The sequence below is a fragment of the Dromiciops gliroides genome, chromosome 1 (genome assembly GCF_019393635.1).
Source record: "Dromiciops gliroides isolate mDroGli1 chromosome 1, mDroGli1.pri, whole genome shotgun sequence".
NCBI classification, from domain to species: domain Eukaryota; kingdom Metazoa; phylum Chordata; class Mammalia; order Microbiotheria; family Microbiotheriidae; genus Dromiciops; species Dromiciops gliroides.
The window spans coordinates 223,800,716-223,812,988 of NC_057861.1; the positions used below are offsets into that span (position 1 = coordinate 223,800,716).

Genomic DNA, 12,273 nt, shown 5'->3' on the forward strand with positions numbered 1-12,273 from the left:
TTCTCTGCTCCCAAGGAATTCACAGGACAATGGAGGAGACTATATTCAAGCAACTATGTACAAACAAGGTAGATACGATAAATTAGAGATAATCAACAGAGAGAAGGCACTAGCACAAAAGAGGGACAGAGAAAAGTTTTTTGTAGAAGTTGGGATTTTGGGTGAAACTTGAAGGAAGCTAGGGAGACCAAAAGGTAGAGGGTGAGGTGGAACAGAATTCCCAGTATGGAGGACAGTCAGTGAAAATGCAGTCATATTAATACTTAAACACCAAACAGATGATTTGATCCTAGAGGTGAAAAGGATCTACTAGAGTTTACTGAGTGGGAATAGAGAGAAGGAGGTGATATGGTCATTCCCAAACTTTAAGAAGATCAATATGACAGCAGAGTACAGGATGTAGTGGAGTAGGGGAGAGACTTGAAGCAAGGAGACCAATTAGAAGGCTATTTCAATAGTCCAGGCCTGAAGGGATAAATGAAAGGGAAGGAAGTGGAGGCACTAACTGTAGATGGCCTTTTCAAGGAGCTTAGACACACAAGTGAGAAGAAATATTCAGTGAGTTCAAGAAGGTGGAAGGAGAGGGAAAAGAAAAGGTTTAAGATGAAAGCAAATTTGTTACCTATGGAACAGATATTTCAAAGACCACAATGGAAGGGTTGGGCAGCATACTCACCTTTGCCAAAGCAATACCACTATGAGACCTATGCCCTAAAGAGATCAAAGAAGAAGGAAAAGGACCCATATTTACAGGACCTCTTTCTCTAGTGACAAAACACTGGAAACTAAGGGGGTGCCCATCAGCTGGGGGAATGATTGAACAAGTTACTGTAGGGACCAATTTCTAATTGGGGAGTGTTAGCTAGGCGGCTTGCCGCAATATTGAGGCAAGGAAGGAGACTGATAGCCTCCCTCAAAAACAGAAAAAGATTTATTAACAAGAACAAACTTAAAAACACAAGCAAGTTCAGTAGAATTAAGGGAAAGGAAATAAAATGGGGGAAGGGATATGATACAACTTGAATAAACACCACTGCCCAAGAATCAGCTGAGAACACACACAGCTGCATCCTATCGCCTTCCAGCTTCAAGCTAGAATGGCAAAACTCTTCCCTTTTCCTTCCCAGCAGACCCCAGGCTGACCACACACAGCTCCAAGCCAATTGGCTGGTAGCCCTGACTGACAGTCACATGACTGCCCTCACTGGGCTTCCAGTCATTATAATTTTGTCAGGTCCATGTAGGCCTTGGCGACAGCTACAACCAGTGGGTGGAGCACCGTGCCATTTGAGGAGGTGCGGCACCTGAGCCCCAGGCCAGTTTTTAAAATTCTAGCCAAAAGATTGGGTCATAAAAACCTCAAATAACAATTAGTTCTTTACATTACAGTATAAGTACATAAGACATGATAAAAGAAACAGTTTCAGAAAAACCTGGGAAGACTTATATGGACTGATGCAACATGAAGTGAGCAAAACTAAAATAACAATTTATATAACATTAAAAAATAATTTCTTATTAAATTAACAAGCATTTATCTTCTCTCCTTTCCATCTCTCCTCCTACAGAAAAAATCATAACAAGTATGTATAGTCAAGGAAAACAAGCTCTCATACTGATCAGATTAAAACATGTATCATTCTGCAAATTTGGTCTTATCAACTTTATATCAGGAGGCAAGTAACTTTCTTCATCACAGATCCTCTGGAATCATGGTAGATGAGTCTGTTAATCATCATTCTTGTCTTTCAAAATTGTTCACTTTTATAATGTTATATTACAAATTGTTCTCCTGGCTCTACTCACTTCACTTTGTATCAGTTCATATAGGTATTTAAAGGTTTTTCCTGAAATTGTACCCTTCATTATTTCTTATGGCACAAGAGAATTTGATTACATTCATTCGCCATCTGTTCAGCCAAATGAGGGGCACCTCCCTCCTTAGTTTTCCAACTATTTGCTTCCACAAAAAGAATGGCTATAAATACATTTGTACATATATAACCTTCTCTTTTATCTTTTTGAGGTATAAGCCTAGTACTGGTGTCACTGGTTCAAAGATATGCACAATTTAATAACTTTCGGTGCATGGTTCTAAATTGCTTTCCAGAATGGAATTCATAGTTTATCTAACAATGAATCAACACAACTATATTGTAAACACAACTGTGTTCATTGCCATGACCAACCACAATTCCAGAATAAACATGATAAAGCATGTTACTTCCTGCTTAACAGAAAAGTGATACTCATGAGATATATTTTTATACATGGACAATGTAAGATTTTGTTTTGCATGATTATTCATATTTGTCACAAAGGTTTTGTTTTTCATGTCTTTTTTTTGTATGAGGAAGAAGCAGGTGAGAATATAAATACTTGTTTATTTTTTAAAATAAGGAAAATATTAAAGAAGAAAACTATAGTTTGATAAGATATGAAATAAATCTAAAATTCTACTGAACATCCTCATTTTAAAAGGGATATATATTTCATATTTGAAAGGCAAAATACTGATCTTTTACATTTTGACAGAAGTAATTACCTTATGACTAAATGCTTTAAATTAATCTCACCATCTTCCTTAAATCTCCTGAGTTACACAATTTTTAAGTATATGCTGATGCCAAAATATTTCATCAATCCTATTTTAGAAAGTAGGCCATGGCATATTAGCATATTTGGCCCTAATTGTTTTATTTTATGAAAACTCCAGGGTTTAAAAGAATATTTTTAAATTTTCTAAGTATAACAAAGGATTATCACTTTCTGCCATTAAGGAAAAAAGCTGTCATATTTTAACTTACAGACATAAAAAATATGCACTTCCTTATTTATATGATTATATTTTAGTTGAAAGACAGCTCAACTATATATATAGTAGCTAGACAGCAAGCCTTGGAATCAGGAAGACCCAGTTTCAAGACTCAACTCTGATATATACTGTATAATATCATTTAATTTCTTGGTACTCTACAAAACTGTAAGACTCTGCATTGATAAAGGGAGCTTAAATATCAACAAGAACCCTATACCAATACAAATCCAATTCCTACTCCTAGTTATTTCCAATTAACGGGGGAGAAAATCATTGCGATAACTTTCTCTAATAGAGTTATGACATTTAATACATATAATGAACTGATTTAAATATTTAAATAATGATAGCTGTTTTCCAACAGATAAATGACCAAAGCATTAAATGGGAAATTTTTCTTTTTGAAACTGGGTTTCTTTATCTTTTTCATGTTTTTCATATCAGTGGTTTGTGCTATTTGACTTTGTCTCAATATTTCTTGTTGCCTTGTTAAATTATTAGCTTCTATTTGGTCCATTCTAATTTTCAGCAGTTTTTTTCTTGGGGATCGTGTTGTACCTCTTGTGCTAAATTCCCTTTCCATTTCTTTCTTCCATAGCTCAGGCATTTTCATTACATTTATGAAAAATATTTTTAAATTCTTGATTCATGTCTTCCAGGAATTCTAGTTGAGTATATGCCCAAGTTATGTTATTCCTTGAGGCACTACTTAGAGCCGTCTTGGAGTCAGTATCTTCTTTTGAATTTGTGTATTGATAGTTTTTTCTTTGTGTACTTCCTGATTTGGGACCTGAAGTTATGGCTAGGCTCTGCCACATTTCTGGGCTGGTCCTATAGTTGATTTCTTAAGAGCCTGCACCCTTCTCCCTGCCTCCTGTGAGAGCTCTGCAAGTTCTTTTGGGTTTGGGTCTGTGTAAGAGCAGGCTTCTGCTCAACTCTCTCTCTACTAGCCGACTGTAAAGTTCTATTGGTTCAGAGTGGCAGAACTGGGATTCCTTCCTCAGTTACTCCTTTGCAGCCTGGGCTAGATGTTTTAAGTGAGACACTGTTACTTGTCTGGAGTCTAAGCTACACCACTACTGCTGCTGATGGCTTCTAAACTTCTTCCTTTCTCAGCCTCCCTACCCCCAAAATGCCATCCCTATGCACAGGTTCTCCTCTTACTCTGCCCTTGATCTATGACCCAAAACAGGGTAGTAAGCAACAAATGTACCAGTTGGTACCTGTCTCTGTCATAGTGGCCCAGGACAGATCTGATGGAGCCCTGTATGAAGTCTGAGATCTCCTCTTACAATGGTATACAGCCTCTCCCTGGGCTCTAGAGTGCCCTGAACAGCAAGTGTACTCCCTGTTCCTAGTATCTATAGATCACTTTGTCTCCCTATGGTGACCTCGGCTGGACAAATGACTCACTGTGACTTTTTCTGGATTTTCCCAGAAGGTTAGGGTCTGGTGAATTTTCTAGATTTGTCTGTGGAGAGGAGCCCATTACAATGCTTCCTATCACTCTGCCATTCTGGAAGCCTGGAAGTACAGAGGTCATTGATGACATGATCTCCATGCTGATTAGTACAGGTTGTTCACCATACAAAGGAGCTATATTTAATTTGGACATCCCATGGGCATAGGCCACTGCAATTGAAAACTACGAAACTCAGGGGATCCACCAGCTTCAGTTTTCCCAGTAGGAGGGGTTATAGATGTGTATCATTGGACCTGGTCAAGGTAATTCATAAAGGAAAAAATCCAAGGGACAACAGCCTATGAAAAATGCTAAAATCACTGAAGCAGAAAAAAATACAAATTAATGCAATGCTGAGGTTCTACCTTACTATCAGACTGGCAAAAAAATTAAAATGCGATTGTTGAAGAGGCTTCAAGAATATGGGACCTGTGAATTGGTTTAGCCATTCTGGAAACAACTTGCACTTATGTCCCCATCGTCACAGAACTATGAATACTCTTTGACACAGTGATACCACTCCTAGGCCTACCCCAACAAAATGAAAGAAAAAAGGAAAATGAGATGCTTCATGGAAATCTAATTTGAAATGTCCAGTAAGCAAGTAGACACTGCTACTACCTTTTGTTTTCAAACAAGTTTTTTCCCTTCCCTGGTCCATTGTGGAAGAAAGTTGTTTCATAAAGCTCCTATTCTACAATGTAGTTTCATAGGAGTTTGACTCTAAATGACCAAAAGGCAAAACAGGGGGTGGGGATGGGAATCATTCTTAGGCCCTATCCGTTTCATTTCTCACTTAGAACCTGAAGGGAAAAGGTAAAATTTGACATAGATGCTGAAGTGGGTATCTATAAAATAGTAAAATTTATTTCAATTTCAAGGGGAAATCCAGACACACAATTCAGGCATTCTTCTCATAACAGGAGTGTGGCTAAAGGATGAGGCTGAAGGGGTAGCGACAATTTAGGGAAGGTCCCCAAACTTAGGGGTTAGGACTCAGGGACCAGAAGTTGTTGTGGTGGAAGAAACTGTAGAGAACCTGGAGGAGAGAAAACTTGATGAGGTGGGAGATTAGCAGGGGGAGTGGTATGGAAGATGGAAGAAATAGGTGCTAAGCATGTAAAAAGCTGTTATATAGAAGAGGCTTAGATTTGTTTTGCTGGTCCCAAAAGAAGAAATTAGGGTATAAGTTGTAAAGAAGTAAATTTAGGCTAGATGGCAGGAAAAACTTGCTAACAATTAGAGTTATCCTTAAGTGAAATAGGCAGCTACGAGAGGTAGTGGGTTATTTCTCACTGGAAGTCATCAAAGACTAGACCCCCACTTGCCAATTATGTTAAAAAACGAGATTCACATTCAGGGAAGGTTTAAACTAGGTAGCTTCTTTCAGATCGCTTACAAATTTGAAATTTTGTGATTTTGACCCTGTAGTGTCAGCAAAGGAAGAGGGGCTATACAGGCTTATTTATAATCCCCTTCACCATTTTGTATTTATAGTCAGAAGCCCTGAGTTCAAATGCCAATGTGGCTACTTATTGTGTACCTTTAGCAGTCACTTAACTTTCTGGATATCAGGTAATTTATAAATATTTGTAAAATAAGGGGAATAGCCTAGAGTAGCTAACTGGAGTAGTAGATAGATTACTGGACCTGGAGACAGGAAGACAAATTCAAATTCAGCTTCAGACTCTTTGGGTTGTCACTTAACCTCTATCTGTCTCAGTTTCCTCATATGTAAAATGGGTATATCTTTTAGGTTTGTTTTGAGGATCAAATGAGGTAATATTTGTAAAGCATTTTTCAAACCTTAAAGTGATATCACTTTATATATATATATATATATGAATGGAATTTAGTATTAGTAGCTAATTAGATGATCTCTACAATAAGTTTCACCTCTAAATCTATGAAGGTCTAACCAATGAAGTTAAGGACTTGAATAGTCTTGGTAAGTAAGGCTAGCTATAACAGATCTCTGGTGATTATTGAAAGGGATAAGAACTATACATACTTCTCAACATTATAAAGCCCCTTTACAAAAACTGACCATATTTTAGAGCACAAAAACCTCACATAGAAAAGCAGAAATATTAAACACATCCTTTAGTGACCATAATGTAATAAAATTATATTAAATAAAGAGCATTTGAAAGGATTAAATTGGAAACTAAACAGTTTGACCCTATAATGTGTCAGAAAAAAATCTTAGAAACAGTAGATAATTTCAATCAAAGAAAATGAGACAACATACTAAAAATTTGTAATGCAGCTAAAGCAATCCTCAGGGGAAAATTTCTCTCTCTGAATTGTTACAACAATGAAAGAGAAAGAACCGATTCATGAACTGGACATACAATTAAATCATATCGCCATTCCAGTTAGCTCTGTCATCTCAGGGGGAAGGGAAGAAGCAGGATTGGGAGGAGATAGGGGTGAGGGAATAATCAGTAAATGGAAAGTACAACATAGAGAGCAGAGAAGGAAACTCCAAGTGGAAGATAGAGATAAGAATTTCTATGACTTTAGAGCAGTTTTTAACCTCTTCAGTTGTAATGGAGTTTTGTGGCAGTCTAGTAAAGCCTATGGACATCTTCTTAGAATAATGTGTATAAATACATAAAATAAAATACATAAGATTACAAGGGAAACCAATTATTTTGAAATATAGGTATCTCTCTCTCACACACACATACACACACACAAATGTTGAAAACTATCTCTACCTGTAACTAGAAAATAACAAAATACTTTTATGATAAAAAAAAGAAATTGCTGGATCCCAGGCAAGGAGTCATTTTCCTAGAATCTAGAACATATTATTAAAAGCAAGATTAGGGAATATCGTAGCTTCATCAAGAACAAGTTATGTCAGGCCAACCTTATTTCTTTTTTTGATAGTTACTGAACTGGTTGATCAGGGAATGATGTAGACATAGTTTACCTAGTTTTGGGCAAGGCATTTGACAAACGCTCTTATACTATTCTATGGAAAATACCAACATGTTGGCTACATGATAGTGCTGCTAGATGGATTTAGAAATGGCTGGATCCCAACCATTCTGGAGAGCAATTTGGAACTATGCCCAAAGAGCTATAAAACTGTGTATACCCTTTGACCCAGCAATACCAGTATTAGGTCTTTTTCCCAAAGAGATCATAAAAAAAGGGAAAAAGACCCACATGTACAAAAATATTTATAGCTGCTCTTTTTGTGGTGGCAAGGAATTGGAAATTGAGGGGATGCCCATCAATTGAGGAATGGCTAAACAAGTTGTGGTATATGAATGTAATGGAATATTACTGTGCTGTAAGAAATGATGATCAGGCAGATTTCTGAGAAACCTGGAAGGACTTAAATGAACTGATGCTGAGTGAGACCAGCATTGTGTGTTGATCAACTGTGATAGACTTGACTCTTCTCAGCAATACAATGGTCCAAGAGCATTCCACACTCATGATGGAAAATGCTCTCCCAATCCAGAAAAAAAGAACTGTGGAATCTAGATGTAGATTGAACCATACTGTTTCTACTTTTTTATTTTTCTTTTTTGAGGTTTTTCCCTTTTGCTCTGATTCTTCTTTCACAGCACGACTAATGCAGAAATAGGTTTAATGTGATTATACATATATAACCTATATCAGACTATTTGCTGTCTTGGGGATGGGGGAAGGAAGGAAAAAATTTGAAACTAGAAATCTTATGGAAACAAATGTTGAAAACTATCTCAACATGTAACTAGAAAATAATAAAATACTTTTATGATAAAAAAGAAATTGCTGGATTCAGAGAATACTTAATAATTCAGTATCAAATTTGAAGTTTCCAATGGAATGTCCTGGGTATTTGAACTTTGTCTTGTGCTATTTACATGTTATCAATTTCCTAGAAAAAGCTAGATACGAGCTTAGTAAATCTGCAGACAATACAAAGCAAGGAAGCACAATTTTTATTTTCAGGGCAATGAGGGTTAAGTGACTTGCCCAGGTTCACACAGTTAGTAAGTGTCAAGTGTCTGAGGCTGGATTTGAACTCAGGTCCTCCTGAATCCCAGGCTGGTGTTTTATCTACTATGCCACCTAGCTGCCCCCAAAGAAGCACATTTAACAGAGGAGATGCCGGTCAGGATTAAAAAATATCTAGATAGACTAGAATACCGTACTATGTAAGATTAAATTTAATAAGGCTAAATGTAAGATCTTACACTTTTATAAGTGTAAGTGTCTTATGACAGAGTAAGCACAGCTAAATAGGAGTTTGTTTGAAAAATAACTAGAGGTTTTAGTGGAACACTACACACTGCCACTTCCTGAAGTCTAGTCATGGCCCCACTCTTTGATCATTTCCATGCCACCAGAAACATGGACTCCATATCCCAGCTTGGATATTTGAACTTTTTGCTTTATCTTTCTGGGAACTAGGCCTCTACAGTATTTCTACTTCCTGCAGTCTCATGGGACTCCTCACTCCTCTCCCTTTTCCAAACCCTTTTTTATGTGTTGGCTTTCTCCATTACAATGAAAGCTCTTAATAAGGAGAGAGAGAATTGGGAGGGAGAGAAAATAGGTTCTTATTAATTGGATAAAAAATAAATATAGGCTCCCTGGAAAGCCATATACTAAATGATAAGCTGTGTCATAAATAACCTTCTGTCTATGGAAAGTCACCATGGTCCACCATTTAAAATTTTTTTTTTAAATTTTAGCAACAAACATTTAGTTTATTTTTTTCAGTTACATGTAAGGGTAGTTTTCAACATTCATTTTCATAAGATTTAGGGTTTCAAATTTTTCTCCCTCCCTCCCTCCCTCCTTTTCCTCCCCCCTCTACAAGATCACAACCAGGTTACATATGTACAATCCACAAGTGTTCTTTTTATCAGTTCTTTCAATGGGGGTGGATTGTAAGCTTCCTCATTAGTCCCTTGGGATGGTCTTGAAGCTATTATTGGTTGTTTTTTGTTTTGTTTTGTTTTTGCAGGACAATGAGGGTTAAGTGACTTGTCCAAGGTCACACAGCTAGTAAGTGTCAAGTGTCTGAGGCCACATTTGAACTCAGGTCCTGCTGAATCCAGGACTGGCGCTTTAGCCACTGCACCACCTAGTTGCCCTGGTCCATCATTTTAAAAATAACTATTTTAAAAAAATAGACAAACTGTCTATTTGTTTTGGTTTGTATCCCTAAGTGCTTAGGATAGTAACTAGCACATAATAAGCCCTTAATAAATGTGCCATTTATTTATCTGTCTATACCATGAGAGTCAACAGTGTACACAGCAGCCAAGAAAGCCAATGCAAATTTCAGGTGCATTAAAAAAAAGGCATTTTGTACACAACTAGGGAGATGATGTTGCCCTTATATTTTACCTTGTATTCTATGTTTGGCTGTACCACATCTTGAATACTCTGTTCAATTCTGGGCATATCATTTTAGAAAAGACATTGTTAATGGAGAGTGACCAGAGGACAGGAACCAGGATGAGTAACCAATTACTCTGAGTTCTTTAACTCTGGGATTTCAATTCTTGAGCGGTCATTCAAATTTTGAACATAGACAGGACCTGTGTATGTTAAACTAGCTTAAATTTGTGAGGCTGTACTGTATGACACCTTTTACCAGAAGAGCTCCAAGTTTCCTTTCCCCACCTACCTCTCTCTCACTCAACAATTAGCTTAAGATACTTCATTCAATATTCTAAATAACACAAAATTAATGACAACTTAATTTTTATTATAAATTTGATATACTTTACAGTAGTCACAATTTATTTTACTGCCATGCATCTGTCCTGTTTTAAATTTTAATCAAAGGGTATGCGACAGAACAAGATTAATGCTACCATATGTTTAAGAGAAACAGCCTATTTGAGAGCTGCCTGAACATGTCTTGATGATCTAACACCAAAGGGGATGTTTACACACCCTCTTAATGGATGTGCTGTGCTTTGACATTTCAGTGGGAGTAGAATGATATGTTATGATAATATGTTTAATGGTTTATAATTTAGTGATTATCCCCAAAGTGAAAGGTTTCAAGAACAAAAGGGAAGTTAGAAACTGATAGCTAATTTATAATATCTTCAGTATCACATTAGTGAAGACAAAGACAAGAGCTTAGACATTACTGGTAAAAATCCCACTGAAGACTTCTTGGCTGCCAGGCAACAAAGATGATGTTCCAATTTCTCATTCCTTCCACTTTGCTACAGTAAAAAAAGTAAGAAGACTGACTTTTTTTTTTCAGAAAGCAGAAATTTAATTACAAAAAGAAAATGTTTCAGTAATTAAATTAATTTATTTTTCTTTGGTGTGAATATTCCCTTCGCTTTCCACATCTTTTTATGAAATGTGTTGTTTAGTTTTTGTCTGGATCTGAGAAGAGCTCCTTGGGAGACACTCCCTCTGCCAATGCAGAGCCTAGTGGCTCAAAACTCTTAAGGGAGGTGCTCAATGAGCTCTGAGAGGTATAGTGACTTGCCTCGGGCCACAGAACCAATATGTCACTGCCACTCAAAATCCCATGGGCTCCCTCAAGGATAAAATATAAAATGTTCTGTGTGGCTTTTAAGGCACATTGCTACCTGTCCCCTTCCTGCCTAATATCCACATATTCTACAGCCAAGTGACAATGGCATTCTGGCTGTTATTCACACTCCACATTCTACCTCCTAGACTCCACACCTTTTCATTGCCTGTCCCTCTCCCCCTATATTTTTGCTTCCTCACTTCCTTTGAGTTTCAGCTCAAATTTTACCTTCTACAAGAGATAATTTCCCAGGCTCCCTCAATTTTAGTGCTTTCCCTCTAAGATGATCTCCAATTTACCTTATATATATATGTTTGTACATAGTTCGTTGCATGTTGTCTTTCCCATTAAAATGAGAGTCCTTAAGGGTACAGTGCTTGGTACATAGTAAGTCCTTATTAAATGCTAGTTGACTTGACTTCTTGACTCTTGAGGCCAGGTCTCTATATCCATTTGACTGCAATGCCTCTTATCAAGTAACATGTGAAAACTCATTTAAGGAACTGTGAGATTCTTTTAATCCACTGATTTCTCTCCTACTTTATAACCATCCGTGTGGAGGGAAAACTGTGGCAGTTTTTAATTTTTGTTCATTTCATGTGTCTTCATGACCAAAAGAATTGGCTAACCTTTTTTACAGGTGGTACAGTAGATAGAACACTTGACCTGTTGTCAGGAAGATCTGAATTCAAGTCAGGAAGACACTTTCTAGCTATGTGACCCTAAGCAAGTTGGAGAAGGAAATGGTAAACCACTCCTTATGTTTGCCAATAAAACTCCAAATAGAATCACAAAGAGTTGGATATGACTGAAAAATGACAGAAACCTTCTTTTGCTTTAGAGGAATTAAGCTACCTAAAAACATGTCTAATCATGCGGACTGTTTTCAATACCTATGAGCTTTGCTTGGACAGTTTTCATTTTAGTTTGAAATGGGGATCCCAAATTGAATTCTTTGATCATTACTCATGCCTGATATTCAGAAATACAACTGGAACTAAATTTTTTAAAACGTAAACTTCTTAGTGGATAAAGCACCAGGCCTTGGATTCAAGAGGACCTGAGTTCAAATCCAGCCTCAGACACTAGATACCTATTAGCTGTGTGACCCTGGGCAAGTCACTTAACCCTCATTGTCTCCCCCCCCCCCCAAAGTAAACTTCTTACTAACACAGAAATGTAGGTATCTTCAACAAAAGTAGCAAAAACAAAACTTTTCTGCACAAAATTGAGAGGGCAAAAAGATAAGGGTGTAGGGTGTGACCATTCAACAAAGTTAAGACAAAGTTGAAACAATGGATTTCAATGTGTAATTATGAATAATTAACATGTATAACTTATTAAGGAATTTATGGCTAAGTATTCACTTTATAGTCACTGAGAGTAAGCTATCAAGTAAAGTTTGATCATAAATATATTTAGAAAATAATCAGTTCTTTTATTTTGTGGCAACAGTAAAACAATGGCTAA

General features: G+C 36.9%; 1 protein-coding gene across 1 annotated transcript in view; it reads right to left on the reverse strand.

Moving 5' to 3' along the window:
• Positions 1-12,273, reverse strand: part of TWSG1 (twisted gastrulation BMP signaling modulator 1) — a 64,465-nt gene that overhangs the window by 33,592 nt on the left and 18,600 nt on the right.